This window comes from Geotrypetes seraphini, chromosome 3 (genome assembly GCF_902459505.1).
Source record: "Geotrypetes seraphini chromosome 3, aGeoSer1.1, whole genome shotgun sequence".
Classification (NCBI taxonomy): Eukaryota; Metazoa; Chordata; class Amphibia; order Gymnophiona; family Dermophiidae; genus Geotrypetes; species Geotrypetes seraphini.
In genome coordinates this window covers 33,505,912-33,530,866 of record NC_047086.1, presented here as the reverse complement: position 1 = coordinate 33,530,866, position 24,955 = coordinate 33,505,912, and the positions used below count along the sequence as shown (strand labels likewise).

The window sequence follows — 24,955 nt, the reverse complement described above, 5'->3', positions numbered from 1 at the left end:
GGTGTCCTTGGAGAACCCATGGCATTTTGGTCTTATGGCATGGCTCTTGATCGCTCACCCTTGATGGTGAGCGGTTATCTCAACTCTTTTGTGCTTAAAGAACCCTCTACTCTGGCTTCTTCTGCCAAAGCCTAGTAGGCTTTTCTCACAGGGGGGTGCTAGGAGTTAGGTGCAGCCTGAGCAGGATCCATTAGGTAGTCCTGGTTTTCCTTCAGGAGGGTTTAGCCAGAAGTCTAAAGTTCAGGTTGCAGGCTTTGTGTATTTACAGGCGTGGAGAGGAGCTAGTTTGCTTACTACTCCTAAATTTGACTAGGTGTATGAGGGAGGACTCTTTGTCCATGTCCTCCCTGCGTCTTCTTTTCCTTTCGTGGACTCTTAGCATCATTTTACAAGGCCTTGATGAGGCTTTGTTTGAACCACTATAGGCTATAGTTCTTCTGGCCTTGACGTTCACGACAGTTTTTCTGGTCACCGTTGTCTCAGCACAGTGTATTTTGGAGTTTCTGCTCTTTCGTGCAGAGAACCTTTTTTCTGTGTAATAGATGCGGGTATTTTCCTACGTATTGTACATTCCTTCTTGTCAACGGTGGTTTTGGTTTTCCAAGTCCATCAGGAGGTTAGATTGCCTGTATTTCATGCGACAGGTTCGGAGCGCAAAGATCGGATCTTCCGCAGATTAGATGTCCGGAAGATTTTGTTCCTTTATTTGGAAAGGATAACTGAGTTCTAGGCTGTCTGATCACTTTTATGCTTTCTCTGCTGTGCCTCACCGTGGTGGGCCGGCATCCAATTCCTCGATCGCTCGATGGATTCGAATGGCCATTTCCACGACTTACATCACCCGTGGTGTGCAGCCGCTGATTTTGCTTCCAGTACTCTTGGCGGCATCGTGGGCAGTATCTTGCATGAGTCATCCTGATGAAATTTGCAGGGCGACTCTTGGTCCTCTCTTCATACTTTTACCCAGTTTTACTGAATGGATGTGGCGGCGCATTTTGCTGCTGTTTTTTCGGGACCTCGGTTTTGTGGGCAGGCTCTTCTGTCCCTCCCTAGCTTCCATGACTTTGGTACATCACCTTGCGTATGGAATCCAGTGGTTTAGAATAGTTTGCTTCTTCTGTCTCGGTTATTCTCCTTACAGGCTTGAAGATTTTCCAGACAGTTGCTGGATTCTGTAGGGAGTTTTCTGTGTGTATGCACATTGTTCTTGGGGTGCTTGTTGCACACAGCAGGTTAGTTCTACATTGTTCATCAATGATTTTTTTTCTGATTTGCATTTGTGCCTGTATATTACTTGTTGATAATTTACAGAGCAAATCAGTTTGTGACTTGTGTTGATGGGGATCCTCCCCTGTACTCCTGTTGTCCTGGATTTACAGGTATATGCTTGGCTTTGGGACTAAACTGATTTTACATTACATTACATTACATTAGTGATTTCTATTCCGCTTGTGCCTTGCGGTTCTAAGCGGATTACAAATTAGAAGACTGGACATTTCTAGTAGCGTTGCAGTACATAGAATCAAGAATGCGTCAAGTTACAATTGTTAGTCTGGACATTTCCAGGAGAAATTGAAAGCAAATAGTAGATAGTGATAGGTTGTTGTGATGAATAGAAATAATACAGTCAGGATTCTGAAGTATGTATTCTGAAAAAAATGTGAGTTCCTGCAATACCCGGACTGCGGGTTGGGATTGAACACCTAGCGTATGGAATTCTCCAGGGACTAACAGAGCCTTCAAGATCCTACATGGCGTCCTTCCTCCCGTTATCCCACTCTTTTGGAATTCCTCAAATCCACACTCCACCAGACCCTCCCAAAAACTTAAACTATCAATCTCCTCTATAAAAGGTATATCCCGCGCAGGAAAACTTGGAACATCCCTCCCCTTTAGAACCACAGATCTCTGGAACAACCTCTCATCCCCGCTCAGAAATTCAAGCTCCTTCCAATCCTTCCACAAACACTTGAAAACTTGGCTCTTTTCAAAAATCTAATCACCTCCTGTTTTCTAGTACCCTGTCCCTCTCTATCTTCTTAGCCCTCTCCTATCCCTTCATTGTAGTTCCTTTCCTTTTAACTTCTGTAAACCATGCCGAGTTCTGCACTGCGGAGATGGTGCGGTATACAAACCTAAGATTTAGTTTAGTTTAGTTTAGAAGATTATCATACGAAGAAACCTAATCTTCCATTAATTTTGATCACATAATTTCTTTCATTAGTAATTTTCCCTAGCAACGATAATGACTTAGTTACCACATGCTACTCAATTTTGCCCCATGAGCAATAGAGGGGGTGTTCTATTTCAGTGCATTGCACATCTTGTAACAACGTTCATGTAGGGCGCTCTGACCTGATCCCATAGGCACTTCCTCTTTTCTGTTAATGGAACAGGATGTAGCTGGGTCAAACATCTAACTAAACAATATTCTTTTTACTGTAAATCTGAAGCATTTCTGTATCCTTCAGCTTCATCTTTTATTTTTATATATACTGACGTGTTTTCAGGTTTCTCAGGCAAGGGGTGTCTCATACATATTGGGTTATGCCCCCCCCCCCTTATATCCTGCTTAATACTATTATTGCCATCAAGATGACAAGACAGGGAGGATGAGTGTTTTTCACATAAATAGAGAATGAGAGGAGAAGTAGGTTTAGTTAGAAAGATAAGACCCTCAGACTTGGCCATGTTCATTTTAAATGACGGTGAAACATCTTGGCAGCATTGTCAGGCAGGCACAGATTTGGGCCTGGATTCCTGTGGAAATTTCTGGTGTAGAGAGGTATATCTGGGAGTTGTCAGCATAGAGGTAATATTAAAAACCATGGGAGGCGATCAGAGCGGCGATCAGAGTGCCGAGGGAATGAGTACAGATAGAAAAAAGAAGAGTTCCCAAGACAGAGCCCTGAGATACACCAACTGATTTTGGGATAGCAGTGGAGGAGAATCCACCATGTATAAACTAAGGAGCTGAGTCTCGGTGGCCCCCTAAGAAGTGGATGGGAATCCTGTATAGACATCCTAAACAGAATCACATCTACCCTAATGGACAGAGATCTAACCCCCCCGATTCTCTAACCGGCATCCACCAGTTAGTGAATCACGCCTTAGCCTGATTGCAAAGATAGGCAGCTCAGCTCAGCTGATGGATCCCTTGTCATCAGCCGATCATGGCAAGGGAATCCCCAATCAGCTGAGCCGGCAGGACTCCCCATGCTTCAGGGAGTCCTGTCAGCTCAGCTGATCGAGGGAAAATACCCCTTGCCACAATTAGCCGAGTTGGCTACAGCAGGGACCTCCGGCACCCACCCCCGAAATTGGCAAGAGGGATGCCCACCCCCTCCTGCCACTGACCCTCCCGAACCCGTGACACTCCCTCCCATTGTAGTCTGGAAATAGGGATGCCTACTCCCTCCTGTTGAAACCCCTTGAACTTCAACCCTCCCCCCCTTGTAGCCCACCAGGAGGGATGGCCACTCCATTCTGCTGACACCCCACAAACCTCAACTCCCCTCCTCCGTTGTAGCCCAGCAGGAGGGTTGCCCACTCTCTTCTGCAGACATCCCCCCAAACTTCAAACTCCCGACACCCCCAGACATCTCTATGCCCCCCCTCCTGTATCTTTGTTGAAGAAAGGCCGGCCAGAGGGATGCTTACTCTCTCCAGTAGGCAGACCCGTCTCTTAAAAATGGGATGCACCAGTGAGGGGCCTAAGGCCCTGATTGGCTCAGATGCAATGGGCATGGCCTAAGACTCAGATTGGCCCAGATACTAAAGATATCTTCAAAGATAGTGTGGTGGTTAATAGTTGAAAAGCAGCAGACAGATTCTCGAAGGATAAGGATGGAAGAGAGGCCTTTGGATCTTTCCAGGAACAGGTTATTTAAAGTCCTTTCCTATGTTATTTCCTTCTGGTTAATCAGTCATGGATGTACTTAGGGTGTGGAAGAGGGAGTTTTGAGGTTAATTGAACTTATGCTTCAAAAGCAGCAAAGCGTTTATGTGCTTAATATGTTCCGTGACTTACTAGTTGTCTTGCCATCTACAATATTGTGTCTTGTTTCTTGCTGTATGTTTGCTTTTATTGTTCTTTTGAATAAGAACATAAGAATTGCCACTGCTGGGTCAAACCAGTGGTCCATTGTGCCCAGCAGTCTACTCACGTGGCGGCCCTTAGGTCAAAGACCAGTGCCCTATTTGTATCTAGTCTTACTTGCTTATGTTCTTTTCCAGTAGAAACTTATCCAACCTTGTCTTGAATCCCTGAAGGGTGCTTTCCTCTATAACAGCCTCTGAAAGAGTGTTCCAGATTTCTACCACTCTCTGGGTGAAGAAGAACTTCCTTACATTTGTATGGAAACTTTTCCCTTCTAATTTTAGCAATTGTCTTCTCGTTCTCTTCACCTTGGAGAGGGTGAACAGTCTCTCTTTTTCTACTAAGTCAATTCCCTTCAATATCTTGAATGTTTCGATCATATCCCCTCTCAGTCTTCTCTTCTCTTTTCAAGGGAGAAGAGGCCCAATTTCTCTGGCCTTTCGTTATATGGCAATTCCCCCAATCCCTTAACCATTTTTGTTGCTCTTCTGTGGATGCTTTTAAGAACATAAGAACATAAGAAATGGCTTCGCCGGATCAGACCCTAGGTCCATCCAGTCCGGCGACCCGCACCCGCGGAGGCCAAGCCAGGTGTTCCCTGTTGAGAAACCTTGTTTACTCGTATCCCTCAATGTGATTTGCGAGAAGGTGTGCATCCAACTTGCCCTTGAATCCCGGAATGGTGGTCTTCATCACGACCTCCTCCAGGAGTGCGTTCCAAGCGTCCACCACTCGTTGTGCGAAGCAGAATTTCCTGATATTTGTCCTAGGCCTGGTGCCCCTCAGCTTCAATCCATGACCTCTTGTCTGAGTCACATTGGACAATGTGAATAACGATGTTTCTTGCTCTATTTTGTCGAATCCTTTTAGTATTTTAAAAGTCTCTATCATGTCCCCTCGCAGTCTTCTCTTCTCGAGGGTGAACAATCCCAGTTTTCCGAGGCGTTCTTTGTAGCTCAAGTTCTTGATACCTTTAACTAGCTTCGTGGCTCGTCTTTGCACCCTCTCCAGCAGGGTTATATCCTTCTTTAGGTAGGGAGACCAGTGTTGGACACAGTATTCCAAGTGTTGTCTGACCATTGCTCTGTAAAGCGGCATTATGATGTCCTCCGATCTACTCGTGATCCCCTTCTTTATCATGCCCAACATCCTGTTTGCTTTCTTTGCTGCCGCTGCACATTGTGCTGATGGCTTCAGGGTCCTGTCTATCAGTACCCCCAGGTCCCTTTCTTGTTCGCTCTTGCCCAATGTTACACCTAACATTTTATATTCATGTTCCTTGTTTTTCTTACCCAGGTGCATCACTTTGCATTTGTCTATGTTAAACTTCATCTGCCATTTTTCTGCCCATTTCTCTAGCTGGTTCAAATCTCTCTGGAGTTCTTCTCTGTCCTTTTGTGACCCAACTGCACATAGTTTTGTGTCGTCTGCAAACGTGATTAAATTACTTGTTGTTTCTTCTTCCAGGTCGTTTATGAAGATATTGAACAAGATGGGCCCAAGGACCGAACCCTGGGGTACACCGCTCGTCACCTTTTCCCAGTCCGAGAACTTCCCATTTATGCCCACCCTCTGCAATCTGTTTTCCAGCCATTTGCCTATCCATCTTAGTATAGCGCCTTCTATTCCATGGCTTTGTAGTTTCTTCAGAAGCCTTGCGTGTGGAACCTTGTCGAACGCTTTCTGGAAGTCCAAGTATATTATATCCACTGGTTCACCGTTATCGATTTGTTTGTTCACCTCCTCAAAAAATTGAAGTAAGTTTGTCAAACATGACTTCCCCTTCCTGAAGCCATGCTGACTAGCTCTCATCAGGTCGTGGTTTTTCAGGTGTTGCACTATGCCAGTTGCACTATATTAGTGCTTCAACCATCTTCCCAGGAACCGACGTAAGACTCACAGGTCTATAGTCCCGGTTCTCCTCTCGATCCTTTTTTGAAGATTGGAGTGACATTCGCTATCTTCCAGTCATCTGGTATTTGCCCGGTTCTAATTGAGTAGTACTATGTCCTTTTTCACTTACTGCGACCAGTGTTGGACACAGTATTCCAGGTAGGGACGTACCATGGCCTGGTATAATGGCATGATAACCTTTTCAGATCTGTTTGTGATCCCCTTTTTAATCATTCCTAGCATTCTGTTTGCCCTTTTCGCCGCTGCCGTGCATTGTGCATACAGTTTCATTGACTTGTGTACAAGTACTCCCAAGTCTCTTTCCTGGGGGCTCTCTCCAAGTATAGCTCTGGACATCCTGTATTCGTGCATATGATTTTTGTTACCGACATGCAGCACCTTGCACTTATCCACGTTGAATCTCATTTGCCATTTCGCAGCCCATTCCTCGAGTGTATTTATGTCTCTTTGTAGGTCTTCACAATCCTTCTGTGTCCTTACTATTCTGAATAACTTTGTATCATTTGCAAATTTAATCATCTCGCTTGTCGTGCCAATTTCTAGGTCATTTATAAATATGTTAAAGAGCACAGGCCCGAACACCGAATCCTGCGGCACTCCCACTTGTGACGCTTTTCCAGTCCGAGTACTGTCCATTCACCCCCACTCTGTTTCCTATCCGTCAACCAGTTTTTAATCCACGTGAGTATATCACTCTCGATTCCATGGCTCGCAGTTTTTCTAAGTAGGTATTCATGCGGAACCTTTTCGAACGCCTTCTGAAAATCTAGATATACGATGTCAACCGGGTCACCCTTGTCTATCTACTCATTTACTCCTTCGAAGAAGTGCAGTAAGTTTGTCAAGCAAGATCTTCTTTTGCTGAAGCCGTGCTGGCTGGTCCTCATCAGTTTGTGTCTGTCAAGGTGATCGATGATGCGGTCCTTTATCAGCGCCTCTACCATGTTTCCCAGTACTGAAGTCAGACTCATCAGTCTGTAGTTTCCCGGATCACCCTTCGAACCTTTCTTGAAGATCGGCGTAACATTCGCCACCTTCAAGTCTTCTGGAATCCTTCCCGATTTGATCGACAGATTTGCTATTAGTTGAAGCAGTTCAGCTATATCCCCTTTCAGTTCCTTGATTACCCTTGAATGGATGCCATCTGGTCCCGGGGATTTATGATTTTTAAGCCTATCAATCTGCCTGCATACCTCTTCTAGACTGACCGTCAACCCTGTCAGTTTCCCATCTTCGTTTCCCGCATATAGTCTGTCAGCTTCCGTTATGTTGTGTATATCCTCTTTGGTACCCAATGAAAACTACTGGGTCAAACTTAAAACTATGTCTCCCAAAAGAGCAGAATCATACAACAAAACTAGAAAGGAAGAACTAAGAAAGTCAACTTCACTTAAATATATAAACTTTCAACCTGAGAGGTGCTCAGAACCTTGAAAAACAAGGTGGAATAAATGCTAATGGGGACAAGCCCCTATAGACATTTAAGTGTTCTATCATTGCATCCTCTCCCGTGTTAGAAAGAATATAGTGAACCAATTTTTCCAAAAATTGAGTTAATGTCCCAAAACAATCATGTGAACAAAATAATAACTTCAGCGTTTTTTCAAAAATGTGAACTTAGCTTGCATGGGTGCTTTAGGAAGCTGTCTCACTCCAGCGGGCTCTAACGCGTTTCACCGCAAGACTTCTTCAGAGAGCCGCCAAACAAGCTGGAACTGAGTGAAAACTTCTTCCTGCCAATACAAGAGAGTGCTTTCAATGATACATTGTTTTAAAAGAAAAATATACAGATAAACACTCACTGAACTTTACATCGCTGCCGGTGGTACCTTCCTTGCATCGCTTCCTGATAGGGAGACTTCCTCCTAAACTCCCACTATATATACAGATACACCTGTCAATCTTAGTGGAGGAACGCCCACCATTCCACTTCTTTGTTCAAACTTGTTTTTCAAGATTCTGAGCACCTCTCAGGTTGAAAGTTTATATATTTAAGTGAAGTTGACTTTCTTAGTTCTTCCTTTCTAGTTTTGTTGTATCCTCTTCGGTAAACACACGCAAAAAATGTGTTCAGTTTGTCAGCAATGGATTTGTCCTCCTTTAGCATTCCCTTTATTCCATGGTCATCCAACGGCCCCACTGCTTCCTTCTCGAGTTGTTTCCCCTTAATATATCGAAAGAACGGCTTGAAGTTTTTGACCTCCTTGGCTATTTTTCCCTCGTAGTCTCTTTTGGTCCCCCTTACTGCCTTAAGGCACCTGCATTGATGCTGTTTGTGCTTTTTCCAGGTTTCGTCCGTTATTGACCTTTTCCATTTCTTAAACAAAGTCTTCTTGTCTGATTGCTTCCTTCACCGCTACAGTGAGCCACGCCGATTCCTTGTTCTTTTTCTTCTTGGATCTCTTGTTGATACGCGGTATATATAGATTTTGTGCCTCGGTGACCGTGTCCTTAAAAAAGGTCTTTGCTTGCTCTAGCGTTTTTACAATGTCTATCCTCTTCTTAATCTTATTCCCCACCATAAGTCTCATCCCTTCGTAATTCCCTTTTTGGAAGTTCAGTGCCGTGGCTGTCGTTCTGGATCGATGTTTCGCCCCTGTGTCCAGGTCGAAGCGGATCATATTGTGATCACTGGTTCCCAGTGTCCCCTCAACTTCTACACCTTGCGCCGGTCCTCATAGTCCATTTAGAATTAAGTCCAGAATTGCATTTCCCTTGAGAAGTTGTTCCAGGAAGCAATCGCCTACAGCATCCAGGAACTTGGTCTCCTTACCACAGCCGGAGGTGCCTAGGTTCCAATCTATCCCCGAATAATTGAAGTCACCCATGATAACTGCATTGCCTCCCTTACAGTTGTGTTTAATCTTGTCCGTCATTTCTCCATCAATTTCCTTGGACTGCCCTGGGGGTCGGTAGTAGATGCCGATCTTTGTTTCCGTTCCATTTGTTCCTGGAATTTAGACCCATAGAGACTCTAACTTATTCTTTGTGTTCTCTCCGGTAGACTCAATTCCCTCTTTGACGTATAAGGCTATGCCCCCACCTTTTTGACCCACTCTGTCTCTGCGGTATAGCTTGTATCCCGGTAGCACAGTGTCCCAGACATTTTCCTTGTTCTACCATGTTTCCATGATGCCAATGATATCAAGGTTATCTTTTTGTGCCATAGCTTCTAATTCACCCATCTTATTCTTTAGGCTCCTTGCGTTTGTGTACATACACTTGAGTTTGTGGCCTGTTATTTTCTTTCAATTCCTTCTCTCTTGTGTCCCTTTCGATCCGTCAGGATTTCTGTTCTGCCCATGATCCGGTGAATCTACCCTGCTATCTTCCTGCATGGTATCCTCTGGGTATACCGGTTCCCAAACCATCGACTCTCGACTTTCCCCTTCTTCCTAGTTTAAAAACTTATCAAATTTTCTCTTGATGTTGCCTGCAAGTAGCCTCGTTCCGTCTTCGCTGAGGTGGTGTCCATCTTTCCTGAATAGCTTGCTCTTCCTCCAGAATGTTGTCCAGTTGCGTACGAAGTGGAATCCTTCCTCACACCAGCGCCACATCCACGTGTTGACTGCTTGCAGCTCCGTCTGCCTCTTCTCGTCGGCCCTGGGTACCAGCAGGATCTCTGAGAACGCTACCCTCTGCGTTCTGGTTTTCAGCTTCCTTCCTTGCATCCGGAACTGGTCCTTCAGTACTTTCCTGTTGTAGTTCCTGTTGCTTACATTGTTTGTCCCCAAAAGTGAGTTCTGTTGATCACTTTTCTGCTAGTCTGGATTTTACAGACTATTTGCCTGTTTGTTTTCTGGTAACAATTAGTATACTGTATGACCATTAATTGAAAAAAGAATTAGAAAATCCCAGGTTCAGTTCCCTCACAGATAACTCACCAGGAAGTAGAATCAAAGAGGCACAGCCAGAGGTGATTGCATAAAGAATATATTATAGAAATAGGCTTACAGAAAAGTAGTATTCATAGGCATTACAACAATTAAGCATTACAATTAAGTAGAGAGCAAAGCAGTTTCCCTGCCTTACATAGTTCAGAGGCAAAGAGAGACATAGAAGCTTGAATTTCCAGGGAAAGGCAGAGAGAGAGAGAAAAGGGGGATGGGGTGATGGTCCAAGCTTCGTGTTCCATAGATAAAGAGAAGGATAGACAGAGAAAGAGAGAGCTCAAGAGATAGAAGAGAGGACCAGAGTGCCAAGAGCCAAGAGATAGATTTTTGTGTGTTGCAGAGAGGAGGCTTTTATAGCTTGGAATCTTATTCTGTGTATATGTCCCAGTATCTTTCTGTTTAGAATTTGTAAACTGTTTGAAACAATGGTTAATTTAATTGATAAAGAGGGTGTGATACTTGCAGGCATGGTAGATGGGATTAGTCTCTGGCTTCTTTGTCCCATTCAAGCAGCCTATCTTCTTGATAAACAATCCAGTCTGGCTGAATGATTAATATATGTGAATTCTGTGCAGAAGCACTGAATTCTGCATCCAGAGTCAGATTGATATAATTTCCCATAGGCCTTCGCTCACATTAGTAATGCCAACTAAGAATGGTAGCAATAGCTATGCTGACACATGGGTTTTAGCTAGGTTATGTAGTTGGAATTGGTAAAAATGTACCGACTCTAACACTTCAACTTCAAAATAAAACTTACATTATATGGTAATTAAAAAAAAAACACAACTTTTGTTCTGGGTTTAAAGTACTGGTAGTTTAGATCAAGGACAAAAAATGTAAAGCCTAATATCAGTAGAAGTCTGAGTTGGAGTTGACAGTAGAAAAATAAAGGAGTCGGATTTAAAGATTTGGTGTACTTGACTGCGCAACCCTGGTTTTTGTGGCCATGGTAAAAATGGTTTTAGTGTGTGGGAACGACCCATTTAAAGGTGCACTAAGGCCTATTTTTACTGCAACTTAGTAAAAAAAACTCTTACGTTTGTTTAGGGTTCCACATGTTATGTATTCAAGTTGATCTATGGTGAACTGTATGAGAAATGCCAAACATATAAGAATAAGTAGTATGACCTTTTTTATCCCAAATTCACCAAGTCAATTCATTTTTTTCCCTGATTATACTGATCGTACTTTTATCCATATTATTTCACACCAAAAATTACATTCAGAGGTTCAACTTAGTGATTTCAGTATTAGGGAGAGCCTTAACGTCTTGAGAAGGGAGATGTAGAAGATTTAATACATGGCAAAAAGAAAGAAAGGAAGGAAGCTCCCGCCTAGCTCAGGAGAAAAATAAATTCAAGCCAAGGAAGCAATCTGAGCACATTGAAAGTGCAATAAATTTTACTTGTGTTCCTGGACTGAGTGTGTTCCTTTTGATAAATGAAACTTGTTGGGTGGTCTCAGGCTAATCCCTAATGGTCATTCTACAGAAGGGAGTTCCTGCATAAGAATGGCATGTTTCAGTGGTTTTGTAGATGGGAATGTCTGTGTCATGGGAGTGCAATATCTACATCATACTTTTTCTAGTGAGCTATACGCCTGTAGTCTAGGTACTGACACTTTATTGTGCTTTGTTTTTTAGAAGTTTTATATTCACATGTGAGAACACACTACTTTAATCCTCTCAAACTATTCAGCTGTACAAAGTTATAGACAACATTGTGCAGTGCAAAAATTGTTTAGTTTTTAAATTTTATTTTTTTAAAAAATTTTCCCGCCTAACAAATGCATACTGTATGGCAGCGTATCGCAAACTGTGTGCCGCGGCACACCAGTGTGCCTCCTTTCAGGTGTGCGGCGGTGCACTGGGGAAGAGGAGAGGTGCTGGCATCGGATGACTATCTGCAGGATGCGCCTCTCGTGAAGAGAGGTATGTCCTGTATGCAATCTCCCGACGCGACACCTCTTCTATCTCCAGCGCAAGTCGTCCTCTCGGCTCAAGGCCTGTTTGAAGGGCCTTTGCGCATGTGCGAACGTCGGCGCGCTGATGTCACGCGTGCGCCAGCACACTTCCGGGTGTCTTGAGCCGAGGACACTAGCTTTAGTGTGCCTCGGCTCGAAAAAGTTTGCAAGACAATCGTTCTTTGGTTTAGTAAAGGTCTTAATGCCTTGATCATGCACTTTGATATGAGTTCTGCATTTGATTTAGTGGACCATGGGAAATTGCTGCAATGTTTGGATGCTATTGGTATTAAGAGGAGAGGTGTTAGAATGGTTTGGGGGCTTTCTCATGTCTCGCACCTATCAAGTTCGTTTCAATAATGATCTTTCAGGTATTTGGAATAATTCATCTGGCGTTCCGCAAGGTTCACCATTGTCCCCGTTGCTCTTTATCGCTTACATGTCATCAATAGGTGCACAATTGTCCCAGCTGTGGATAAAGCTGTTTAGTTATGCAGATGATTTTATGATCATTATTCCATTTGCTATTTCTCTTTCTGAAGTTATTCCTAAAGCAACAGAAGTATTAGGTCTAATGGAGCAATGGATGACTGAATTTAGACTGAAGCTTAACTCAGAAAAAACAAAGTTTTTTTGTAGCTTCACCGCACCCGTTTGATACTAAAACATCATTGCGTATAAATAAATTCAGCTACCCTATTCAATCTACCATTAAGGTTTTGGGAATAATACTGGACCAGGGCTTGACTATGAAGAACCAAGTACACTCTTTGGTCAGAAAGGGTTTCTTTACTCTTTGGAAGCTTCAGTCCGTTAGGGCGTATTTTGATATGTCATCATTTAGAGTTTTGGTACAGTCTCTTATACTAAGCCAGCTTGATTACTGCAATATTGCCTATTTGGCAATTTCCCAGAAGAATATGCAACAATTGCGAATAGTACAAAATGCGGCGGACAGGCTGATTTTTAGGCTGAAGAAATAAGATCACGTAACACCCTCCTATCGAGTACTGCATTGGCTGCCAATGGAGGCACGGGTAAAGTTTAAGTTTGGTTGCTTCTGTTTTAAGGCTTTGTTTGGTTTAGCTCCCAAATATATAATTGAGGTTTTCTCTTTTGCAACCAACAGACATAAGAGAAACTCACATCAAAATCTTTTTTCATATCAAGCAGCATTATTGGGTAAGGATTTAGAACAGGGGTGCCCACACTTTTTGGGCTTGCAAGCTACTTTTAAAATGACCAAGTCAAAATGATCTACCAACAATAAAATTTTAAAAAAAACACGAAGCGCACTGTACGCAGAGAAAATGTTAATTATCATTTATATTCTGGGTTTTTTTCAAAGAGGTCAAGGCAGATGATTCTGTGCACTGTCATCTCAGTAACAACCATATAAAAATAGACAAATATACCCCCTCCCTTTTTACTAAACCACGATAGCAGTTTTTAGCGCAGGAAGCTGCGCTGAATGTCCTGCGCTGCTCTCGACGCTCATAGGATCCCTGCGCTAAAAACCGCTATTGCAGTTTAGTAAAAGGGGGCCATAGTGCAAAATATAGACAGCAGATATAAATTCTCAAAACGGACACATTTTGATCACTAAATTGAAAATAAAATCATTTTTCCTACCTTTGTTGTCTGGTGATTTCATGAGTCTCTGGTTGCACTTTATTCTTCTGACTGTGCATCCAATATTTCTTCCCTTCTTTCAATTATATGCTTTCAGCCTGTATGCTTCCTCTCCTCCAGACCTCATTCCCTCCCCCAACTTTTTCTTCCTCTCTCCCTGCCCTTTCTTTCTCCCTGCCTCCCTTTCATTTTTTTCTCTCTTCATGCCCCCTTTCTTTCTTTCTGTTTCCCTTCTTTCCTTCTGTCTCCCTGCCTGTCCCCTTTCTTTCTTTCTCCCTGCCCACCCGCAAGCCACTGCCGCCGCCATTGGGGAACAGGCCCCCAAGCCACTGCCGCCTCAAGCTCTCCCTGCTTCCCTGCGTCAAGGGCCAACTAGCATTTCTCTCCCCGACGTCAACTCTGCCATCGGAGAGGAAGCGATTGGCTGGCCCGGAACTTCCTCCCCGATGGCAGAATTGACGTCGGGGAGAGGAAGGCTGATCGGCAACGTGAGTCTATCACAGAACCCGGGATGGGCCCCGCGATCGACTCACTTTGCCTTAGCGATCTGCTGGTCAATCGCGATCGATGTATTGGGCACCCCTGATGTAGAACAATTGCTTTTGCTTACTGACACTTATGGGGAATTTAGGAGACATCTAAAAACATATCCGTTTTCAAAGTATTTAGGCAGCTAATTTGTAAAAATTTTAGCAATATTTTGATCATTTTAGTGTCTCTAATTATTGGCTTTTAACTTTTTTAGTTCTATTCAACTTCTTTTATTGTTTTTTTATTTAACTATTGTAAACCGCATAGAACTTTACGGCCTTGCGGTATATAAACTGATTATTACTATTATTATTACTTCTGTATGGTAAAAATATGAATTTAAAGCTAAAAATATTAATTCAAGCTAAGGAAATCACTATCACTTGCATTTAAAGCCAAAACTGTACCTTGGTCTTGATAGAGGCATAAAACAAGTTGTCTATATCTTGTCAGTTCTAGGCACTGGCAGCATCAGAAATTTTATTTTCTGAGCCACTGAGCCAGTGTTGTCTGCCTGTAACGAAAAATTATGTTTTTCCAGCTTCTTTCTTGATATTGTCTGCACAGCGTGTGTCATTTGCTGACTGAATAACCTTCACCCAAGACTTCTCCTTCAGCAAGAATCATGCAATTGCTAGTATGGGTGTGTTTAGAAACCGGCATCAGGGAATAAATTGTCGTAAGCCCTACTGCACATGAAAATCAATTAGCACTGAAAAAAAATGTGCACAATCCAGGATTCCTGAAAAATGTTAGCATTTTCCCCCCAAATAAGTGTTCAGATATTAGGGGGCCAATATTCAGTCAGCAGCGGTAAGTGTCTTGTAAGCTGCTTCCAGCCACAGGCTTGCATCACCCATAATATTCAGTGCCGTGGCATGTGCAGCTCCCAGCACTGCATATCCTGACCCAGAAGTGAGCCAGACACTAGTCGATATTCAGACTAGCGCACGTTTAACTTGGTCCATAAGGTTGAAACATCTGTTTTGTTGTCCTAACTTCCCGCTCCCCCCTCCCCTTTTACTAAGTTGTGGTAGAGGTTTCTACCATGACCAAGAGCGCTAAATGCTCCAACACTGCTCAGACGATCATGGAATTCTTATGTGCATTGGAATAGCGTCGGAGCATTTAGCGCTCTGGGGTGAGATAAAAAACTTCTACTGTGGCTTGTAAAAGAGGGCCTATATTCACGTATTTAACTGGTTAGTGAACTGGCCCTAACTTAGTTCATACATATCTCTTATTTCCATTTTTGAACCCTGTAAGGGGATTTACGAGTACTGACTATGTTTGGACTCCTGATGAAGGCTTTTGCCGAAACACGGCCAGTGTTGAGTCCTGTCTCTGCTTAATAAAGAGCTTGTTCGACTGCATTCTATTCACAGGCTTTGCTTGTTCCCACTTTGTTTGACACCCGTAACTTACCCCGGTAAAAAAAATGTCCGCTTAGTAGTGATATTCAGTGGCACTACCCAGCTAGCGCAGTGGGATTTAACAAGGCAAGACACTTAATCTGGGTCTCAATACGGACATCCATCTTTTTGGACTTGGACTTCCTTTCCCCTTCTTCAAACAGAGTTGGACGTCCATCTTTTGTCTCCTCCCTAGGCCCACCCAAAACATGTCCCCTTGCATGTGGACTTACTGCAGTTTTAGACTTTATAAAATTTGAATTTGGATGTTCATGTAAATGTAAGGTTGCAAACACAAATCAGAAATAGAGTTTCTAAAATAACCATCATAGTCAGTCAGGCCAAACAGATGGTTGCTTAGAGTATCACGATAAAATAAAGGGGGAATCAAACCCGCTGTGAAGTTTGTCACTTGGTTTTAGTGAATTTAGTCGTAATTCTTCCCCTTTCCCTACCAGCCGCCACTCCTTCCTTCCTCACAGTTGACTGCCGTCTTCTCCTGCTTCTACTGTGCAACTGAAACCGTCAGAGCCAATGTGCGCCTCCACCCGAAATGGCAAAAACATTAAGGCAACAACAGTTTGCATTACTAGTAGACCTCCAAATGGAACTGAACTGTTGTTTTTTTGTTGTTGTTGTTTTACTTATAATGTTCCCATTTAGCTAAAGGTAAAATTATTCAAAATGATAAAAGCCAGGTTCTTCATTTCAGAAGCTGAAGATGTAACAAGGAGGTGCAAGCCTATGTGTTGATATGAGGGAAGGCACAGAACAAAGTAACAGACATAACGGCCCCAAGCCTTGGGGACATTATCAATGTGGGCTAATGTTAGGTTTTACCACAGGATGGTTTAGTTTTGCACAGGGCTCCATTTTAGGCAATGAGATCCTGTGCTAAACTAACCAAACTTGTGGTAAAAATAACCCCACTTAGGGTGAAGATAATTGCTAGTGTGGTTTGGAGTAGTTCCAGTCATTTCTGGAGAGAGGAGAGTGCAGAAGGTCATCTTAGGGAAGGATGAACCTGACTGGGTGACACTGTCAACTCACTGAATTCGAAGCCAAGAACAGGCCTCAACGACGAGAGAAGAACACACAACGTAGGAGTCGTGAGGATAAAATGTCAAGGAATCAAAAAAATCACTTTATTTGCAGATATGCCACAGTGGCTCAAAGACTCATTAAAAGCTAAAAGCGGCTGGCCGAAAGCGGATAGGGAGATGCAAGGTTGGACAGAAGCGGGCTCTGATAGGGAAAATGAAAGTCGACATAGAAATTAAAATATGTATGGCGAGGAGTAAGAAATGCAATTCATACCTGTCAACTGGCATTTCTCAGGGTTCCTTGCTGCCTACTTTATTCTTAAACTTTTATATGCAGCCTTAGGCAGTTTTACTTGAGGAAAAGAACGATGTTTCACATACCAGTGATTGATTGATTAATTGATTGCACTTTATTAACTGCCCTTATGAAGTGACTCAAGTTTTTATCCTGGTGGGTAAATTCTCTGAGATTGAAGGGGATATTAATTTGTGTTTCCAGTTAGTATGGGTCTGAATGAGGCAAAATGGGTTGCCCTTAAATAGTTTTAATAAAATGAACTTTTGGGTGGGCAAGAGGGGAACACCGATTGTTTATCCTCAGTAGCCGTGTTGATGTATTGATTCCAGTGTTGCTTGTGGTATATAACCTAGGGGTTTGTTTGAATTCTAAGTTATCTGGAAGAGATCAGATCAGGGTAGTAGTTGATGCTAATTTTTGTTAAGATTGGTTTGGTCGAGCTATATCTTTACCCAATTTCTGCCTTGTATTACAGATGCATGCATTAGGATTTTACTTACTTTACCATATTTGTTGACATATTTCACCGATCAGCTTGAGGCAAGTTACAAACACAATTAAAATTCCTAATTTGTTAAATAAATTTCCTATTTACCCCCTCTTCCCTCATCCCACTCCATACCGCAAAAATTTGTTAACCATCCCATTTAACCTCTATTACAGAGGATAGAGAAGAATATAGTGCATAAAAGGAGCAATCATAATTACCATATTCCTTCCTAAACCTTTCATGGGCGGCTCAAGATGCAGCACACCCAAAACCAAGCAGAGCAGCTTAACAGGTAACCAGTGAAATGCCACCAAAACAAGACATTTGGACTACTGCAATGGGCTTTGCGGGGAAGGGTCTAAATTATGTAATTTATGGCTTACAGTAAGACCAAGACACAGCTACCGACCTGTTGGAGTAATTTGATTTGCTGGAATTTCCCACTCTATATTAGCTGCTGGTATTCCAATAGATCAGTGATCTCAAAGTCCCTCCTTGAGGGCCGCAATACCATTGGGTTTTCAGGATTTCCCCAATGAATATGCATTGAAAGCAGTGCATGCACATAGATCTCATGCATATTCATTGAGGAAATCCTGAAAACCCGACTGGATTGCAGCCCTCAAGGAGGGACTTTGAGACCCCTGCAGTAGATCTTGGTAAATCAGGCAACCTGTTATTTAAGGTGTTGTTTTCTAAGTGAACTGCTTAATTATATTGAACAAGAATATTTCCTGTGGTCCCAGAGATGCATGTTGCATGATAGTCAAGTTTTGGGAAGGTTTTGGGAGAGTTGATTTTTTTTTATTTGTTTCTGATAGTTTTATTTGTTTATGGTTTACTGTGTATGTATTTTTCCCCCACCCAGTGCTATTGATAAAGTGGGTTATAAATATTTTCAAGTTTATTATGATTAAAAGCTTGATATAATAATAATAGCTTTATTTTTCTATACCGATATACCTAAGTAAAAACTTTCAAGTGTTTTTAAACAAATATATGCACATCCCCATCAAATTAATTCTGCTCTAAGATTCCATTAAATATAGTTCACCTAAGAGGAGTTTCAGAATATAGTAGATTCTTCAGATAAATGTCTCTAATTCTGCAAATGTGGGGTTTCAGCTATTAGTATTATGTAGGTCAGTTTTTAATGTATGCTTAATTGCTTACTCAATTAAGCCTGGGCAGCATAGCCACATTGTCCTTGAAGCTTTTTTTTCACATATGGAAAGGAAGGAATTCTTGATGCTCTGTATTCTCAAGACGTGACAACAGAATAAATCTGAAAACTGAATACCCATGTCTCACAATGGAGCTTTAACACAGTTGTGAAAGTTGACACTAGCTACATCAATGGTGCAGCTTGATTTATGATCAGTTGCAATAATTACATATTTTTAAACACTACGGGGCTCATAATCGAAAGAGAAAAACATCCAAAAACCGGCCTAAGTTGGCACTTGGACGAACATTTCTCAAAAACGTCCAAGTGACGATAATAAAAACGGATTTTGGATGTATTTCTAAACGACCTAGGCCTTCATAGTGCCGGTAGATGACCAAAGCTAAATGGGGCGTTTCAGGAGGCGAGTCGAGGGCGGGAGATGGGCGGGACGTGGGCCGGCTTTGACTTAGTCGTAAGCATGTATAACCGAAAGTTATACAGCCCACGATCGACAGAACTTGGACGTTGTGACTTAGACCATGTAAAACATGATCTAAGTCACAAACACCCACCTAAAGTCACCAGATAAGCACTGCAAACATATGAAACAGACCCCCCACACACTACCCCAGTGATCACCGATCCCCCCACGCCCCCATAAAAATTTTAATCACAACTTTAAAATTTAGCCTTCAGACCATCATCACCTGGCCGCCTGGCATAGGAAAGCCCAGTCGTGTTGCACAGAGGTGTCTTAAACTGTCTTAGGGGTGGGTTAGGGACCCATGCCCCTAAGCCCCTGTAATCACTGCATTGATATTGAAACATGTAAACTCCCCTATACACCCCCAAAATCCTTTTGTACTTTTATATTAGTGGCTCCTGCAGCCATAAGGGCTATTGGGGTGGTAGATAAGTGGGTCTAGGGAATTCTGGAGGTGGTTTGGGGGGCTCACCGTAACCTATAAGGGAGCTGTAGGGAGGAGAAACCATGGCACCCTTTTTGTGAAGTTCACAGCAGTGACCTGTAAGGTACCCCACTGTTTAGGTGGCATGTCTAGGTGTGCAGTCCATCACTTTGCAGACCCCTCCCACGTCCAACAGGGCTTGTTCTAGGCATTTTGGACTTGGACGGAAAGTTGGACGATTTAGTGGCTTGGACGATCAGATCGGCAGGATGTATAATTAGACGATTTTCGAAACGAAAAAAAGTTGGACGTATCTTTCGAAAATGTGTCTTAAGCTCTTTTTAACTTTGGACAACTTGCGAGATGAATGTAAACGGACTTAGACGTCCCTTTTGATTATGCCCCTCCACGGAAGTGCTTCACATATCATGCCTTTTTTAAAAAAAAAGAGATTATATAATGAATCAACATTCCACTGCTACCATCATGCCAATAATGGAACTAACCAGCAAACAGTAAATTACAATTCCCACACTTAACATTTTGTTAATTATTATTTTGATTTTTAGCCTGCTTTTCCAAATTATACTCAAGGTAACCTAAAATATTAAGAAATTATTCTGCTACAGCAATTCTGTACATTAAAAAATATATATAGCATGGGAGATAATGTCATTTGCCTAGGGTTATAGGAAATGTTAATGGGACATGTTTTGAACTCTAGTTTCCCCTGGTTTCACCCCATTAGCCCTAACCTTTAAGCTAGTCCTCCTATATACCACAGTCCTTGATATGCATTATTTAGAACATGTATTTAACCTTTGGAAACCAAGGCCACTGATGTGCCCAGTAAATAAAATAGTTTTCCTATTATACTGAGTTGCTTTTCAGAGCCTTATCATTATCCGTTCCCATTTAAATATCTTGTGGGTTCATTCTTGTTTTACTGACACCAGATTTTTATTTGCTTTCGGGAGAAACACCAATCTATGTAACCTGCTGAGCCCTAGTGAATTGCGGCCACTGGGGGATGTATTGCCAGTGGTCATTGTAGGGCATGCCAAGTGTGGTAAGTGTACCATGTGTCAAGTTATGATAGAAACCCAGATGTTTGTACACTCTAAAACCATGCGCTCTTACCTTTTAAAGAGCAATACCACCTGCATATTGGTTGGCGTTACATATATCATCCAGTGTCCTTGTGGCCTTCTGTTTGTTGTACAAACCTCACAGGCCTTGAAGACCCGGTTATTAGAACATCGTTCATGTCTAACTACCAAGCGGGTGGATGAACCTCTGGTCTCCCATTGCATCCAGTTGAAGCATGATTTGGGGTCTCTTAGATGTTGTGTGCTGGAACATTGCCCTAAATCAATCAGGATGGGGAGATTGGCGGTGCCTCCTATGTCAGAAGGAACAGCGTTGGATTTTTCATTTGCAATCAGTGGAGCCTTTGGGCTTGAACGTACGAGTAGAGTGGTCTACTTTCTTCTGATTGGCCTACTTGAGTGGTAGTGGATTGGTTGTTGGACGTTGTGGGTGGAGTTTCTACAGTTCTTCTTGTTGACGGCTGTTGGTGTCTGGAATCCACGGCGCCATTCTGTGTGCAGTGTGCCTTTGCAGTTTCTGCCTCTGAGTGATATTATCAGCTGCTTATTGCTGAGACAAGATACCTGATGCAGCTCTGGCGAAACACGGAAGTTCCCTGTCAGCTCTCGTGCTAACGGCATTTGTTTAGCATGAAGTTGAGCCTTTGATTGTTCCAGGCTTTTGGGGATATTGGCAGCAACGGCAGCGCTTTATAATAGCTAAATGTTTGTGGCTTTTTTGGCATTTTTTGCCTTGGACTGCGCTCTGTTGATTAATAACTGTGCCTTTGTTGTATATTGAATCTTTACCTGCAAGTATTGAAATGACTCTTTGCATCATCTGATTGGAAGAAGAAATGGCTGATTGTTTGAATATTATTTAAGAAGTGGAGTTTATTTAAGAAAGTGAAGCCCATCTGAGAGTTTTTTCTTCTTTTTGCCTTTTTTATGTGTTTTTTCCTTTTTTTTTCGGATGATTGTGTGTGATTGGCCTTTCTATATACTTTTCCTCTTATATGCATTGGGTAAATAGTATTTGTGTGAGTGCAGAGGGGCTTATGGAAATCAGTGACTATAGAGTTTGTATAGTAGAATTTTGTGATTGAACGTACTCTCTCCTGTTAATTTTGTAGCATAATAGACTTGTCCCATCATGTATGTAGTTTCATATTGCAAATTGTTGTCATACTTCATATTCACACCTCCTTGCTATCCAATCTCAAAGAATGAGGTAAAGCTCATTCTTTGGATGAAGTTTGTAGTTGAGATCACACCCAGGGCAATACACAACTTTTTTATTGTTATTTTTTTATTATTATTTAAATTTCACTACAGTGCTTACATAGAGGGAAAAAAATATGGCACCCTTAATATATAAAAAAATCCCACAAGGAAAAAGAAAAAAAAATCATGATTTCTACTATCCACATTAACCCCTGAATTTTATTTTTAAAAAATGCTAAAAATTGCACTTGCAAATTTGAGCATGCATGCAATTTAATTAAATAATGGGACAATTAGTGCCAATAATTGTGGATCTTAACAAACAATTATTGGTGCTAATCAGTGTTCCCGCTAAGCTGCGTTGGCCTGCGCTCGCGCACAAAATATTACATCGCAGCGCAAAGTTTCTCTTCACAGCGCACACACGCGTCGGTAAGGTAAGGGGACGCATTGGGGGGATTGCACTTCCCCACAATTGCCATGCTTCGGTTCCTCTTCTTCCTTCCTTCCTCCCCCCCCCCCCCCCCCCGCGGGACCCTGCGGCACCATCAACTCTTATTCCCTCTAATGTCGGCCCTGCAGCTCCAGACTTCCTCGCACCTTCTCCCCTCCCCCTTTGGATCGCTATTATTTTAAATGTTATAGCCGCGGAGCTGTATCCATCAGTGGAGATGTCTAACCTCGGCCTGCCCCGGAACTCTTACTGCAACAGTGACTTCCTGTTCCTGCCTAGACGGGCGGCTGCTGCAGTAAGAGTTCCGGGGCAGGCCGAGGTTAGACATCTCCACTGATGGATACAGCTCCGCGGCTATAACATTTAAAATAATAGCGATCCAAAGGGGGAGGGGAGAAGGTGCGAGGAAGTCTGGAGCTGCAGGGCCGACATTAGAGGGAGTAAGAGTTGATGGTGCCGCAGGGTCCCGCGGGGGGGGGGGGAGGAAGGAAGGAAGAAGAGGAACCGAAGCATGGCAATTGTGGGGAAGTGCAGAGCTGCAGGGAAGAGTGTTGCGGTACCCAGCTGGAGGGAGAAGGAAGATGAGGGAGGGAATTAAAGGAGATGCCAGGGCTTGGAGCGTAGGAGGAAGGTATGCCAGTCTAAGGGAAAAGGAAGGGGGAGATGTGAGAGCATGGAGGGGGAGCGAAAGATGGAAGAAAAGGAAAGGAGAGAGATGCCAGAGAATCAGGGAAGGGGAGATACCAGACTATGAGGAGAGGTGTGGGAGAGGGAAGGCGAGGAGAGAGATGCCAGACCAATGGGGTGAAAGGAGAGATGGAAGGGGGAGGCATACAGTTTCTGGAAGGGGCATAGAAGGAGAGAAGATGCCATATAGGGGAAGAGAGACGGCAGACAGTGGATGGAAGGAAGAGAGTTACAAGAAGATGAGGAAAGGAGAAACCACAGAAGACAAAGGTAGAAAAAAATTTCTATTTATTTATTGCTTTAGGAGACATGTGTCACTGTTTCTGTGAAGCATTGTATGCAGAGTCCAGCTTCTTGCTGGTTCAATTTAACCTTTGTCTATGTATTTTTATTTTATCCCCCCTTTTACAAAACTGTGAAGCGTTTTTAGCACCAGCCTTGGTGGTAGCAGCTCTGATGCTCAGAATTTTATGAGCATCAGAGCTGTTACCTCCGTAGCTAAAATCCACACTACAGTTTTGTAAAAGAGGGAGGGGTTAGTTTGTGATTACATATTCCTTACTAGGCGAAGGTGTTTTCTGTGTTCTGTGTGTTCGAAAGACATGGTTTTCTGTTAGGATTGACGGTGTAGGATTGATCTGTGCTGGTCTGGCTTGTTTAGTTTTACAATGGGTGTATTGATGTACTGCTCACTGCAATATGTAAGATGCTGCCTTTTCCTAGGTACTCATGTGTGACGTGTGGTTTGTTACTAAAAATCATGTTTTTCTTACAGATGGGGGGGGGGTGCCAAAAAATGATGGGCCCCGGATGTTACATATGCTAGGTACGCCACTGTATGTAAAGATACCAGAAAGCTGGCGTAGCAAAAACTTCTAAGTTTTGAGTATTTAACCCTCCCACAATCTCACGGGCACTCGTTTCAAGTTTATTGAGATTTTGATTTAAACGCAATATCAAATATTTTCAATGCGTATAACAAAAATAAATTTGGGGAAATAAATAAAACCATTTGAAGTTTGTGCGCTGGCGCACAAAATATTACATCGCAGCGCACACGTTTCTCGTCACAGCGCACGATCGGAAGAGGCGTACGGCAGATGGCAGGGCGGCGAGAGGAGAATCGGGCGAGTTGGCTCATAACTTGCTGGCGCCCGATATTTTTGGCTCACGGTGAAAAAAGTTTGCTCACAACACCCGCCCGCTTAGAGGGAACACTGGTGCTAATTGGAATTAAAACGTATATGCGCAAATTTAGGTTTGGGATTTGTATGCAAATTTTACACATGGTTCCAAAAAGGGGATATGGCCACGGGAAGGTCTTGGGTGGATCAGGGGCATTCTTGCAATATAAGTTCAAACAATTTTATTGATGACAACTAAGACCACATAACAGCATCTCAACAGAGTTTAGCGAAAATAACCAGAATACATCAACGATACAAAGAACCAGTCATCAAAAAAAAATAATTTTGTTTTGTTGTCCCCCAACTCAGCAATAAAGATCCCCAACTCCCCCTACCCCCCCCCCCTAAATCGCTGATCTTACAAACTACCCGGAGAGAACAAGAGAACAATTGTAACCCCCAAGGCTTTAAAGAGTTCCTTCCATCCCCAGCCTATACAAACCCCAACCTATACAAACTACCAAGGAAACCTGCAGATATATAGTAATGCCCTCAACCAATGGAAGATAACACCTCCCTACCACCCCACCACCAACCCATCACACCCTTGAGCACCTATCCAAAGAGCAGTCCCCCAAAAAATCTCCCCCCACCACTGCACAGAAGCCAATCATTAAGCAAGGCTCCAAAGTCTACAGCAACTCATTAGAGCTCATTGAGCAAAATATTGTGGCGTCGGGAATGCAACTACTCCAAATAAGGTCCCCCCAATTTACAAATGCATTCTTGCAATTTATACACGCGGTTATAGAATAAGGGGGGGGGGGGGAATCCATGCCTAATTTAGGTGTGATGAATTACACCACATTTCAGTTGGTGAACATATGGTTCCTGGCACTGCGCTATTCGATAGACAACACCTAACTTTAAATGTCATTTATAGAATAGCGCTAAATGCTGTTATTTTTCAGCCTCAGATTTTTTAAGCACCATTTATAGAATCTAGTCCTAAATAGGGACGG

At 42.8% G+C, this 24,955-nt stretch overlaps 1 protein-coding gene across 2 annotated transcripts in view; it reads left to right on the top strand.

Annotated features, from left to right (window-relative positions):
* Positions 1-24,955, top strand: part of EPHA7 (EPH receptor A7) — a 393,019-nt gene that overhangs the window by 216,246 nt on the left and 151,818 nt on the right. The window lies entirely within an intron of this gene.